The following is a 15000-nucleotide window of genomic DNA, read 5'->3' as shown; positions in this document are numbered from 1 at the left end:
GTCTTAAAGGCTCAGTGCAGTCAACAGTTTTATATATATTTCTACACTATGCGGTTGGAATAATACTGTGAAATGGTGAAAATGATGATAATGCTGTTTAAAAATACATTTCAGCCTGTTTTGCTGTGATGGAGTTTTGGCCTTCCATGGTGACATCACCATGCGGTAAATGAGTTAATTAATAGACCAATAAGAAAGAGAGTTCCGAACCTCTCTGGACTCCCGAGTGGCTCAGTGGTCTAAGGCACTGCATCTTAGTACAAGAGACATCACTACAGTCCCTGGTTCAGATCCAGACTGTATCACATCTGGCTGTGATTGGGAGTCCCGTAGGGCGGTGCACAATTGGCCCGGGTTTGGCCAGGGTAGACCGTCATTGTAAATACAAATTTTGTTCTTAATTAACTGACTTGCCTAGTTAAATAAAGAGAACCATTTTTTTAACTTCAGTTTTCCACTTCCCACTCAGACCACTCCCATGAGAGTCCTAGCACAATTCTTGCTTGAGAAAGTGCTCTTTGCTAAGAAGCTCTTTTTGTTTCTTTTTGACCATTTGCATTTAAAACAATCACAGTAAGTTACTTAATTGTTACCCAGAAATGATTTGATATTGAGATAAAAACGATTGCATTGGACCTTTAAGCTGAGGCCAGAGGCAGGTCCGTCCAATTAGCCGGTGAATGATAGCCCCATAGGCTAAGTGGAGGGAGACGGAGAGAGGCTCCCCTCAGATTCATCATGATGCTACTGTAGGAATTGGCTCCCAGCCATATTGGGAGCAGCATTACCAGGGCTGAATCAGAAATGGCACACACATACAGTGCCATCCCGCTCACACATACGCTCACACATACGCCCATGCGCTAACGGGTACACACGTGTGCACACACACACACACACACACACACACTGTTTGTGTTACATAATAACAGTCCCTCGAGGGTGTCCTCTCTCTTAAATCCCACAAATGGATTGTGTTTATGTTCGTTGCTTTTCAGCCAGTTCTTGTGCTTTACATTGTTTGGGATAACCCACTCCCCAGTAATGGGACTTTCTCCATCAGGTCTAGGAAGAAGGCATTTAATGGAATAGAACACACAGAGAGGCTCTTTTGAATAAGCTGAGAGAGAGGATCAGAATTGCACTTAGGCAAACGTTTCTACCGCACAGATTCTTCTCCCTCCCCTCTTCCTCGTCTTTCCACAGAACAGACACTCACCTCTCGCCACAGATTCCATTTTGTCAGCTTCCAGCTCCAGATCATGTAACGATAAAAGATACTGCCCCGCAGTTAAACAGTGCCGGTAAATCACACGCAAAAGAAAGCTGGGAGAAGCAGTATTTTTAAGCAGAGAGAGAGAGAGAGAGAGAAGGGGGAGAGAGACACAGAGAGAGAGGGGTTCTTTGTGTTCTGTGTACTGACTTTGTGCGATGAAGAGATGAATCACTGCTATTTAAGGGATCGGTTTCCTGCAACTGATTGTGTGACGACTCAGTGGTGGATAGATTGTCAAGACTTGCCTGTTTTGTTCCCGAGGTTCCAGAAAAATGTCTGCGGCCAGTTCACAGTCAGTGCCCTCCTCTTTCATCCCTCCCTCCCTCCCTGCCTCCCTGGCCTGCGATTTCACAGATGAGCCGGGAGCAAAAGGAGTAAAAACACCTTTTTAGCGTGTCTGTCACTGAATGGCACTTTATGACGGCCTCGCTAAGGTTTCTCCTCACTAAAGTTAAAGTCTACATTACTAGATTTAACATGACGGTTCTCTACGCCAAAGGCACTATTCAATTCCAGGCCTCCGGGGCCACGTCACAGCTGTTGCCCTGGAGGCCTGGAATTGAAAAGCCTTGTTCTACGTGGACCTGTTGTTTTGTGCCTGCAGGCTTACAGAATGTTTAGGCCTAGTTAGATGCTGCTTGCTATCGTTGTGTTGCTTATGACTGTGTTTGAGTAGAGCTCACGTAAAGAGCTTACTAAAGTGTTCTAGGCCCATTGTCTCAGCTAGCTAGCGCGGCCGTGGCATCAGCAGCTGATGTCGGGTCAGTGTGTATTTCAAATACCCAGGCAGGCGAAAACGCTGTGAAGTATGTAGCTTCAAATCTCGCCACTGTCATTACAGCACTCTTTGGCTGGGGGACTCATTTCAGCGTCGCGCCCTCTCTGAGGGAACATCCTTTAATCATGGCTCTAATAGGCCTTTATGAAGACTCTGCAGATGAATTCCCTCAGTCGGCTCAGCACGGTGTGTTTACACCACGGAGATGTGTAATCAAGGTGGTGTGTGTGTGTGTGTGTGTGTGTGTGTGTGTGTGTGTGTGTGTGTGTGTGTGTGTGTGTGTGTGTGTGTGTGTGTGTGTGTGTGTGTGTGTGTGTGTGTGTGGAGGTTTCAGCCGTAATGGCGCGTGTGTGTGTGTTTCTGTGCCCCTGTGTCTGTCTGTGTGCTGTAGAGTTTTACCCAGTGTCAGGGTGAGTATGTGCACCAGAGTGACCAATGACACCACTAGCGGTGCTGCAGTGAGAGAGACAGTGCCACGGCTGTGACACACAGTCCGGACTGTCACCATGTCCTTTCATACACACAGGCTGAGAAAGCTCCCTCTCTGCCTCTCCCCTCCTCTGTGCTCCAGGAAGACAGATACATCAGAGACAGTGTAGCACTGAGGGGCGTGAGAACACTGGGAAGGGCTGGTCCTCTCTCTTAGCAAGAACTGTCTTGTGTTTTGGGAAAATATCCTCCTCCCTCACACCAAAAGCCATAATGTCTGGCTTTCATTCTAACAGGTTTAGCAGGAAAAAATGTATGACTGTGTGTTGCGCGGTGTGTTTGTGTTCGCAGACCTGCTGAGCCTGCGACAGAGAGAGAGAGTGTGTGTGTGTGTGTTAGATCTACTCTGCTTATGCTCAGTGCCAGCTCCTAGCTGGGTGTCAAAACGTCATGTCCTTTTGTTTGGTTTGATCTGTCAGTTGACCACAACAGCGCACAGAGCTTTGATATCGCTGTATGTTGGAAATGATGAATTAGGTATTCCCCCTCAGGGCCCAAACTGGTCGCCATTAGCGTTTAGATTGTATTTTTCATGGAGAACAGGTGAAATGAACGGTGTCATACAGAAGAGATATCAACGTATAAATGGATTTACCTGACTGTCGTCCTCTTTTTCTCTCTCAGGTGTTAGAGCAGTGATGTCACAGAGCTGAAGACATTTCCTATCAGTGAGTACGGACTCTTATCATCTTTCTATCATCTCTGAACGACTGTCAACAACATTGCTTTTTCTGTTGTTGGGCCCTGTGTGACATTCCCTAATAGTTGTTATGAGAGAAGCTTTTGAAATAATTTTTGCTCAACTTGTCATCAACAATATTTGTTTGGCATAGAGGAGAGTTCGCAGGCTCCTTCGATTCCAGGCTTAATTAGATTTCATTCTTTCGACACGAGAGGATTTTCTCCCCCAATTAAATTTAACAAGGGCTCCTTGAAAAAGCAGTTGTTCTGATTACATTACCAATTCAGAGTTTCATTCAGTGAATCGTGCAATTAATTACATTTCTCTCCATTTTGATCAGAACATTTTTGTGGGGGAGGGAAACATGCGAATTAACCATCATCAGTGTTTGTGATCTGTTGCAGTAACATTATAATCTAAACAGTTATTACAGTATCTGTTGATGTAGCCTAACATTGAATTGAAATTGTTAGGCCTATCAGTTGGAGTCAAACTGAATCATGTTCCTCAACAATATAGTGGATTAAGTTGGTTGGGCGGTTAGCCGCTTCTCACCCTCTCTTCTGTGGCACATCTGTTTGGCTCTGCTTATCTCTCTCTCTGTCTCTCTCTGTATTTCTCTCTCTGTCTTTCTCTCTCTGTCTTTCTCTCTCTGTCTCTCTCTCTCTGTCTCTCTCTATCTTTCTCTCTCTGCCTTTCTCTCTCTGTCTCTCTCTCTCTCTCTCTCTTTCTCTCTCCCCTACTCTCTCTCTCTCTCTCTCTCTCTCTCTCTGTCTCTCTCTCTCTCTCTCTCTCTCTCTCTCTCTGTCTGTGTCTCTATTACCACTAGCTCTACTCCCTCAAGGTTTCACCGAGCAGACAAAGGTGACGGTTTTAGCCCGCAGACAATGACTTGCACTTTTCCCCCTTTCTCACTTTATGGCTTTGTGCTGATGAGTGTGTCACCAGATCTAATCTCACACTTTAGAAATCAGCTTTATCTCTTATGCAGCTCAGCTCAGCTGGGGTGAGCGTACCATTGAGAGTTAGGTGTGTTTATGTATTTTGAGGTTGGCCTATTCAGCAGATAAAAGCAAATCTAAGGGGAACGGTTCTCCTCCTAAATGTGCTTTTCAAGGTGATGTTTGCCTGACGTACAATACACTTGATTTGAGAATCACCTGCACTGCAAATGGTAAGTTACACATTCTGAACCGGTGCTGGGCCTTTACCTATGACACATCATGTAACTTATCATTGATAGCTGTATGCTATCAGTCATGATATTGACGGCTCCATTTGAAATTGATTTCCTGGAAATGCCGGGCTGGAGAACGGGTGAAAGGCAAACCCCTCTGGTGGCTGTGCTGATTTGCTCACTGTTGAACACTGCAGTGAAATGTCCACCTATCAGTCTCGAGTGATCGTACATTATTTCTGTCTGTTTATTCTTCCATTAGTCCATAGAAAACAGGCAGAACCTTGGCAAACATGGACGCCATCCAAACAGCGACAGTACAGAGCAGTTATCCACCATTAGTTCCTTGTAAGAGGAGGGTAGGAACAGGGAGAGTGGTGCTTAAATACCCAGAGGGAATTACAAATGTTGAGAGAGAGAGAGAGAGTTGTATAGTATTGTTTAGAGAGTTTACAAAGGGATGGCAAAGTACACGTTGTGTGTGTACAAGCCTGTGTGGCGGTCGGTGCCGTTTTAAGATGATGGAGGATGCTACATTTTTTTTAAGGAACATGGCCTTATTTCTATTGCGGCATATTGGATGACTGTCAAGCATACGTAACACCAATAAGTTGAGGCTACTACATGATGCTACATTTTTCCCTGTACCCGTCATGAGGTTGCTACGACCGAGCCTATGAGTGAACGTTTACAGCGTGGTGACAGGCAGTGACACATTTAATACCGCCTTGCACACTGCATATAGCTGATCTAGAGTGTAATCATTAGTCCAACAGTTGCAAATGAGAGTTGTAGCGTTAGTAAACTCTGCTACAATCAGCAGCAAGCAGTTTAGCAGTTACATTGGCGGGCCGTGGTGGCAATAAATTAATAAAACCAAAAACTTACTTTGACTTGGAAGAGTTCCAGTGTTGGATAGTCTTAGCCAGCTAGCAAACATATCTGTTTGAGCCAGGTGTTTGAGTAGTCTGAAACTAGCTAGCTGCATTCGATGCTAGCTAAGTCAGTGAAAGTGAAAAAATATATACTATGAAATATAGCTCTCTCTCTCTCTCTCTCTCTCTCTCTTGCTTCTCCTTCATTTTGGAAGAAATGTATTTATTCAAAACTGTTCAAATATTGTCTTTCTCTCTTTCTCTGAGTCAACTACTCGCTACATGTTATGCACTGCAGTGTTAGCTAGCTGTAGCTTATGGTTTCAGTACTAGATTCATTCTCTGATCCCTTGATTGGGTAGATGCATGTTGCATGCTGCAAGTGTGCTGATAGGTAGTTGTCATAATTACTGTGTAAGTCTATGGAAGGGGGGTGAGAACCATGTGCCCCCCAGGTTTAGTATTGAAGTCAATGTACCCAGAGGAGGATGGAAGCTAGCTGTCCTCCAGCTACACCATGGTGTCACCCTACAGAGTGCTGTTGAGGCTACTATAGACCTTCATTGCAAACAGTGTGGTTTCATCAATTATTTGGTGACGTGAATACATTTACTATAGTTTTATCTAAAAAGGATAACTTGTTTAAGGTTTCACTTTTTATTTGTATGAAACTCACTGAGGAGGAGGGTCCTCCCTTCCTCCCCTGAGGCCTGTGTATGTGTACACATGTATGCGAGGGTGTGAAAAGGACACATTTTAAGAATAGATTGTTTTTCTTTGTTATATGTTTGGCATTCTCTTTTTGTTTTGCCACCCATGATCGGTAGAGAGAGGTGCTGAGAAGTGTGTTTGTGTGTTCATTTTTATGTGTGTGTGCAGTGTGTGTGTTAGTGTGCAGTGTGTGTGTGTGTGTGTGTGTGTGTGTGTGTGTGTGTGTGTGTGTGTGTGTGTGTGTGTGTGTGTGTGTGTGTGTGTGTGTGTGTGTGTGTGTGTGTGAGCACAGTGTGTGTGTGCAGTGTGTGTGTATGTGTGTGTGAGCACAGCGTGTGTGTGCAGTGTGTGTGTGAGAGAGAGAGAAAGGTGAGAAGTCAGCCTTAATAACTAGCGGATGTTCCTGAACACACTTCCCTCCTTTCCTTCCCTTAGATGTGCAGTGTGTTCTCAGTATAGCCAGTGGCCTGACAGATTGCTGGGTCTATGGTAGAAGATGGTAGCACTAAGTACTAGAGCTCAGTAGTACTGGGCTGAAAGGAAGGAGGGAGAGAGAGGAGGAAAGAGAGAGAGAGGAGGGTGAAAGAGAGAGCGAGAGACCGGTGGGAGAGAGACAAGACTGCTTTATGTCTTTTATTCGTAATGCTTTGTGCTATGTAAAACGTCAGATGATTTTTGTTAATTTATGTGGTTGTATTTTGTCTTTTAAGTTAGTTGGGTTTGGTTATACTTGATACAATATTGTACTGTCTACAATAACTAATAAAAGCTATTAGTAAGAGCTGTGGCAGTCGTCTTGCCTTCAGCCTGTATGTTTACTGATTACATCATCAACATGTGAAGCAGCACTTTAGACTGTGAAATTCAGCTTTCCCAGGAAGACACCCTGTTGTTAGAGCTGCCGTTTCACTCTTTAGACTGTGTGGTGTGTGTGAGTGAGTGTGAGTGAGTGAGTGAGTGAGTGTGTGAGTGAGAGAGAGGTAATGCATGAAGGCTATCTGTACTTAAGCCAAGGTGCTGTGTGGAGGAGCAGTAATGCCTACACAGCCCCATCTGCTTTATCCAGCTTGAAATGCAATGCCTTTTAATGACAAATACGAATCACAGAGAGGTGTCGAGAGAGGGAGGAGTGAGATGGAGAGGGGGAGGGAGAGGGGGAAAGGGAGAGGGAGAGGGGGAAGGAGAGATGGAGGAGTGAGAGGGAGAGGGGGAAGGAGAGATGTAGGAGTGAGAGGGAGAGGGGGAAGGAGAGAGGGAGGAGTGAGTGGGAGAGGGTGAAGGATAGGGAGAGGGGGAAGGAGAGAGGGAGAGGGGGAAGGAGAGAGGGAGGGAGGAGGGAGGGGGGGGATGGGTGGGGGAAGGATAGAGGGAGGAGGGAGAGGGGGAAGGAGAGAGGGAGGAGTGAGCGGGAGAGGGGGAAGGAGAGAGGGAGGAGTGAGAGGGAGAGAGGGACGAGGGAGAGTGGGAAGGAGAGAGGGAGAGTGGGAGGGAGGAGGGAGAGGGGCGAGGAGAGAGGGAAAACATCTCGAAGGTCAGGAGCAGCGGGCGGCCGTAGGGGAGAGACACGTGAGGCTGAGATTGTCTTGCGTCAGCCCCACAGCACTCTCTGTGTGTGTGTGTGTGTGTCAGTGTTTGTAATGTGTGTGTATGTGTCTCATCTCCTGTTGGGCCAGCATTTCAATTCCACTCCCACTGTGTACAGCAGGACAGCTAGGCAGTATTTCCATTCCTAGTATCTAGTCCTGCTAAAGCAGAATTGTATACGACCGGGTGTTACTACACTGTACTGCAGGGATCATCAACTAGATTCAGCCGTCATCTGTTTGTTTTTTCTTGAGCGGGGGGGTCGGAACATAATTACAAATCATTTGTAGACTGCAAATTGAATCCCAAACGGATATAACATTTTACTAAAAGATAACCATTTCAAACCTTGCTGAAGTTTGCATACGGTCACCCCCCTGTCCACTATTCTGCATGGGAATACTGATTTCTTAAATGAAAATGACTGATTTTATGGTGTTTCTACAGTATTTTATTTCCAACAATGAAAAATTAAATTAAAATGTTGTTTTCTCAGAAAGCTTGGGGAGCAAAGTAAAACCAACCGCAGGCCAAATTCGTCCCGCGGCTGCCAGTTAGGGAACCCTGCTGTACTATGTTATCCATGCCTGTGGTCGACTAGCAAAAGACAGTTTAACCAGGGAAATACCAAGACTGTGCCACTACTTTACTTCCTCTTTTTAAACCATAAGGGCAGAGATGGTATGCACATGGGCATGAATGTTTCTGTGTCTGTGTGTGTCTGTGTGTATGCGTGTGTGTGTGTCGTGTTGATAGAGGGTTAGGGATAGCACGGCTGCTAACAATGAGAGCATTAGGGAGTTGAATTGAAACCGTGTTGTAGGAGGAGCACTCACACTGTGAGGCCTATATATTTTGTTACGAGCCTTTTGTCACAGCAAAGGGGAAACGGAGTGCATTTACTTCAGCCTGATGGAGAGTGGATCTAAGACAGTGTCGACAAGCAGCCTAAAGCATTCTGACACAGCCAGGGTGTTCACAGATCCACTGAAGTGCTACTGTCTGCTAGAACCGCCATCTCTGACTTTTTCTTAGTAGTTTTCATATCTGTTACTGGAGCTTTTAGAAGTGTACAAAGTTAAATACAGTAACTCACACCATACACCCCCCCCATCCAACACACACTCACACCATACACCCCCCCATCCAACACACACTCACACCATACACCCCCCCCCCCCCCCCCCCCCGTCCAACACTCACTCACACCATACACCCCCCCCGTCCAACACTCACTCACACCATACACCCCCCTCCCATCCAACACACACTCACACCACACCCCCTCCCGTCCAACACACACTCACACCATACACCCCCCCGTCCAATACACACTCACACCATACACCCCCCCCCCCCCTGTTCAACACACACTCACACCATACACCCCCCCGTCCCACACCCACACACACTCACACCATACACCCCCCCCCCATCCAACACGCACTCACACCATACACCCCCCCCCCGTCCAACACCTACTCACACCATACACCCCCCCCGTCCAACACCCACTCACACCATACACCCCCCCGTCCCACACCCACTCACACCATACCCCCCTTTCCAACACATACTCACACCATACACTCCCCCGTCCAACACACACTCACACCATACACACACACTCACACCATACACCCCCCCATCTAACACACACTCACATCATACCCCCCCCGTCTAACACATACTCACACTAAACACCCCCCCTCCAACACATACTCACACCATACACCCCCATCCAACACACACTCACACCATATACCCCCATCCAACACATTCTCACACCATACACCCCCATCCAACACATACTCACACCATACCCCCCCGTCCAACACACACTAACACCATACCCCCCCATCCAACACCTACTCACACCATACACCCCCATCCAACACACACTCACACCATATACCCCCATCCAACACATACTCACACCATACACCCCCATCCAACACACACTCACACCATACCCCCCCATCCAACACATACTCACACCATACACCCCCATCCAACACATACTCACACCATACACCCCCATCCAACACACACTCACACCATACACCCCCATCCAACACATACTCACACCATACACCCCCATCCAACACATACTCACACCATACACCCCCATCCAACACACACTCACACCATATACCCCCATCCAACACACACTCACACCATATACCCCCATCCAACACATACTCACACCATACACCCCCATCCAACACATACTCACACCATACACCCCCATCCAACACATACTCACACCATACACCCCCATCCAACACATACTCACACCATACACCCCCATCCAACACACACTCACACCATACCCCCCCGTCCAACACACACTAGTTGCAGTAATAGGTACTTTACTACACTACTGCCACGTCCTCTTTAAATCTCTCCAACGTTGTGTCTCACTAAATAAGACTTAAGCCCGGGTACTAATTCCCCTTCCCAAACAGCCCCCGTCAGTCACGCCCCAGTGAAGGGCAAGCACACAGGACCATGCTGTTCTTTTAAAGGCCCTGGTCCCCAATGCCATGAATCAGGGCTTTCACACCGGGACAGCGACCGGGAGGGAGCTCCAATCTGCTGAGTGACTGGCTGCCAGTAGAGCCACTCAGCCCATCCGGATTGAGATGGACTATTTCGAATGGAGGGCCTAGACAAACAGGGCTAGAATCTGAAGGCTTTAGGGTTTTGGGATTTTTACTGTGTCACGGGTGCAGCGGGGGTCACTAGGGGTGTGTGTATTAGAGGTAAACCGATTATGCTTTTTCAACGTAGATACCGATTATTGGAAAACCAAAAAAGCCGATACCGATTAATCGGCCGATTGTTTAAAAATGTATTTGTAATAATGACAATTACAACAATACTGAATGAACACTAATTTTAACTTAATAAAGTACATCAATAAAATCAATTTAGCCTCAAGTAAATAATGAAACATGTTCAATTTGGTTTAAATAATGCAAAAACACAGTGTTGGAGAAGAAAGTAAAAGTGCAATATGTGCCATGTAAGAAAGCTAATGTTTAAGTTCCTTGCTCAGAACATGAGAACATATGAAAGCTGGTGGTTCCTTTTAACATGAGTCTTCAATATTCCCAGGTAAGAAGTTTTAGGTTGTAGTTATTATAGGAATTATAGGACTATTTCCCTCTATACCATTTGTATTTCATTAACCTTTGACTATTAGATGTTCTTATAGGCACTTAAGTATTGCCAGTGTAACAGTATAGCTTCCGTCCCTCTCCTTGCTCCTCCCTGGGCTCGAACCAGCAACACAACGACAACAGCCACCATCGAAGCAGCGTTACCCATGCAGAGCAAGGGGAACAACTACTAGAAGGCTCAGAGCGAGTGACGTTTGAAACACTATTAGCGCGCTCTAACTAGCTAGCCATTTCACTTCTGTTACATCAGCCTCATCTCGGGAGTTGAAGTCATAAACAGCGCAATGCTTGACGCACAACGAAGAGCTGCTGGAAAAAGGCATGAAAGTGCTGTTTGAATGAATGTTTACGCGTCTGCTTCTGCCTACCACCGCTCAGTCAGATACTTGGATACTTGTATGCTCAGTCAGATTATATGCAACACAGGACACGCTAGATAATATCTAGTAATATCATCAACCATGTGTAGTTAACTAGTTAACTAGTGATTATGATTGATTGTTTTTTATAAGATAATTTTAATGCTAGCTAGCAACTTACCTTGGCTTACTGCATTCGCGTAACAGGCCTTGTGGAGTGCAACGAGAGAGAGGCAGGTCGTTATTGCGTTGGACTAGCTGTAAGGTTGCAAGATTGAATCTCCCGAGCTGACAAGGTGAAAATCTGTCGTTCTGCCCCTGAACAAGGCAGTTAACCCACCGTTCCTAGGCCGTCATTGAAACTAAGAATGTGTTCTTAACTGACTTGCCTGGTTAAATAAAGGTGTAAAAAAATCAAAAAAATATTTTTACAAATCGGCACCCAAAAATAGCGATTTCCGATTGTTATGAAAACTTGAAATCGGCCCTAATTAATCGGCCATTCCGATTAATCGGTCGACCTCTAGTGTGTATGCGTGCTTTTGTGTGGAGATGGCGATGTTTGGTTAACCAGGCTGTGTGTGTGTGTGTCTGTGTGTGTGTGTGTGTGTGTCTGAGGATGTCAGGCAGGCCCCTCCCTGGAGGATTGACCCAGAGGGGGTCAGCTAGGGGCTAGAGGGGTAAAGAGATGTCCCTCAGAAACACCACTAAATGGATCCCACTGTATACCGTTAACCCCTTGCAGCCATCTGGCAGCGCATTATAGGAGAGGTGCTGCTGTCCAAAACCACTCTGGTTTATTAGTCTCTCTCTCTGCTGGTTACACATGACTGAAGGAATGGCCTACCCAGATTTGACCTGCTACCCTTTCTTTCTTTCTTTCTTTCTTTCTTTCTTTCTTTCTTTCTTTCTTTCTTTCTTTCTTTCTTTGAGACCTTATGCAGGTGTAATTACGTTGTGGAGGGGGGGTGTTGATGCTGTTGGGGGTCCATGCTGAGGGAATTGGAGTTGTATGGAGTCCCTGCAGGGGCCAGAAAAGCCCACTTGCGGCGCCAGGAGCCCCGCGCCAATGGCTCCCAGGGAGAGATCATTACTGTATTTGTGTAGTCACACTCCTCACTGAGAGAGAGAGAGAGAGAGTCACACAGAGCACTGGTGAAACTGTGAGGAGCCTGAGCCTCAGGGAAGTCATTACGGCTCCATCTCAGAGCTGGGAGAGGGAGAGGAGGCTCCCCCCGGCTGCTCTGGGGCATTGCACATAAATAAGAAAGTAAAGAAAGGAATGGAATCGATGATGAGACTGAATCAGGCTGTTTTGCCTAGTGAGTGAAAGGTTAGGCAGGGCGTGTGTGTGTGTGCTCAGATGTCTGGTCTGGTGTGCAGATGGCCAGGCCGGAACCCACTGAATGGGCCGTGCGTTTCATTTGGTAGTTAGAGCCCCAGCTGCCTTTCTCTCTTTCATCCCTGAGAGAGACAGAGAAGGAAAGAGACGGAGAGAGAGAAAAGGGGAATATTTTTCTATTCTATTTTCTCTCAGGACGAGCCATGCATGCACGCACGCACACACACACACACACACACACACACACACATACACACGACAGGCTCTCACTCTCAGCAGCGCGAGGGGATGAAATGTCTCTTAACCAAGCCGCGTGCCCTCGAGCTACGGTAATTGCAGGTGAAATTCAGCTTCCTCTTTAAAATGCCATCTCTCTCTCTCTCCCTCCCTGCCACTGGGTCTCTCTCAGAAGTGTGTGAATCCCTCAGTCCCTGATGCGTCGCCAACCCCTGAGACACTCCCACAATGCACAGCGGAGATGGTTGCCCAGTGATATCAGTAGTGCTGAGGGGGAGGGGGGCTGCTGCTGCTGCTGTTTAGGAGAGGAACGGCACAGAGACTGTGTGTGTGTGTGTGTGTGTGTGTGTGTGTGTGTGTGTGTGTGTGTGTGTGTGTGTGTGTGTGTGTGTGTGTGTGTGTGTGTGTGTGTGTGTGTGTGTGTGTGTGTGTGTGTGTGTGTGTGTGTGTGTGTGTGTGTGTGTGTGCGTGTATAATATTCTTAGAGGGTGTGTGTGTGAAAGAGAGAGTGTTTGTGCGTGTATGTGCAATATTCTTAGAACGTGTGTGTGTGTGTGTGCGCGTGTGTACACCGTCAGCAGAGCTCGACTTAGAGGTGACACCAAGGTGAACGCGGCGTGTGGAATGCTCTCTCGACTCGGCAGGCAGCAAATGGCTCGGTGGCAGATGGAGTCTTTGTCAGGGAAGAAAAATGGCAGCTCCGGAACGTCAGAGAACCATCCCCCTCCTGACCCCCTCCCTCCTCCCTGCCTTTACACACACAAGCAAGCAGGCAGGCACACGCGCACACACACACACACGCAGGCAGGCACACGCGCACACACACACACACACCTTATCATATCCCTCAGTGTTTCTCTCTCAGCTGACGGGCGGTGACCTTCCTCCTCTAGGGTTCCCTCGCTGTTTGATCAATTATCCCTCTCCCATTGTTTACCAGGAGGCAAGAGAGGCCTTAAAATGGCCACTGTCAGGTGGAAGGATAGATTTCCCAGACAGGGAGGGAGGCAGGCAGGGAGGGAAAGAGACACCAGTGCTGTGAAGAAGCACGGCTGGAGGCTGGGGAGGAGGAGAGAGGAGGGAGGGACAGTTAGCCGGTTGTAGCCCTCTATACAGCAGCCATGATTACATGATTACATGACATTAGCTGTGAGTGAAGCCTACAGTCTGATACTGGTGGGTTTGATGTATGGTTATGAGCAAATGTCAGGTGATTGTTAGCGAGGGGTTAGGAGACTGTCAAAATGTCTGGATTATCTGTTATACTTGTCATCACAATTATATTTTCAGCATTTGTTTATCACACAATTCCTGGTAAAAAGCTGTTCCTAGCAGCATCTTTGAGTCGGAAACGAGTATTGACGCTACCCCGCAGTCCCTTTACAGCGGATGTAAAACCATTAAAAACAAAATGTTTTAAACGTTCCACCCACCGTTGTTTTACCCGCTGACCCTCTGCCGCTGACGGACACGTCCAGAATGCCATAAACACCTGCGTATTTTCAGCATCGAAGGAGAAGTGGAGAGTGAGGAAAAACGAGGAGGGATACGGGGAAAGGTCAGGAGGCAAAGAGAGAGGAGAAAAAAAATGGGGTGAACAAATGATGCACTAAGCGAAAGACACGCAGAGGTCCCGGTAGTTTAATATGTATGTGTTGCAGGTTTGATGGCTGCTTTCATTAGGCCCGCTCATTGTTATGCATAGATTGTTCTCCTGCAGCAAAATGAATATTGCATTCACACGGGCTCCCACCAAGGCGGCTTCCAGGGAAACATTCTTTGGATTGCAAGAAGCTTAGGAAGAATTGTTCTTCTTATTTTTAAATGTAGGATGGGAAAAGGGTGTTTGATGCAGCCTACTAGGTCCTAATTAAAACGATTTATAGCGTCGTCAGTCACTGTTGCTGATTTGTTGGTTTTTACGCAGACAATGCGGGTTGGATACTCAAGTTAATTTAGGCACGTGGGTGTACTTGTGTGTGAAACAAGAAAAGAGAGAGATGGACAGATTTAATAAATCATAAATCATCATTTTTTTCTAATCCTCAGACTTGACTATGTTTCAACAGGAATTCCTAGCCTTAGTGGGACATGGGGGAAGGGCTCTGTGAGAAATATTAATAACTATGGTGGGCGGCAAGGGGATCAGAGGCTCTATATTTTTTCCATATGTTTTGTAAGAGAACAGTACAAATGGACGATGTCCTGATCTGGAGTTTATCAGTCCCAAACAGACTATTCCTTCTCCATCCCACTAGTCTGAGCCACACTGTCCAGGCCGCAGACACGTTACACTCAGGCTATA

General features: G+C 46.8%; 1 protein-coding gene across 16 annotated transcripts in view; it reads left to right on the top strand.

Annotated features, from left to right (window-relative positions):
• LOC139373204 (bromodomain adjacent to zinc finger domain protein 2B-like) overlaps window positions 1-15000 on the top strand; it is an 87935-nt gene that overhangs the window by 9796 nt on the left and 63139 nt on the right. For all 16 annotated transcript variants that reach the window (XM_071113399.1, XM_071113412.1, XM_071113409.1 and 13 more), the window contains exon 2: window positions 3168-3211. The gene's annotated coding sequence lies outside the window, so the exon portion shown is untranslated. The remainder of the gene's footprint in view (window positions 1-3167; window positions 3212-15000) is intronic.

The sequence above is a fragment of the Oncorhynchus clarkii genome, chromosome 18, assembly GCF_045791955.1.
Source record: "Oncorhynchus clarkii lewisi isolate Uvic-CL-2024 chromosome 18, UVic_Ocla_1.0, whole genome shotgun sequence".
Lineage (NCBI taxonomy): Eukaryota > Metazoa > Chordata > Actinopteri > Salmoniformes > Salmonidae > Oncorhynchus > Oncorhynchus clarkii.
The sequence above is the reverse complement of the archived record's forward strand: the minus strand, read 5'-3'. Positions and strand labels throughout refer to the sequence as shown.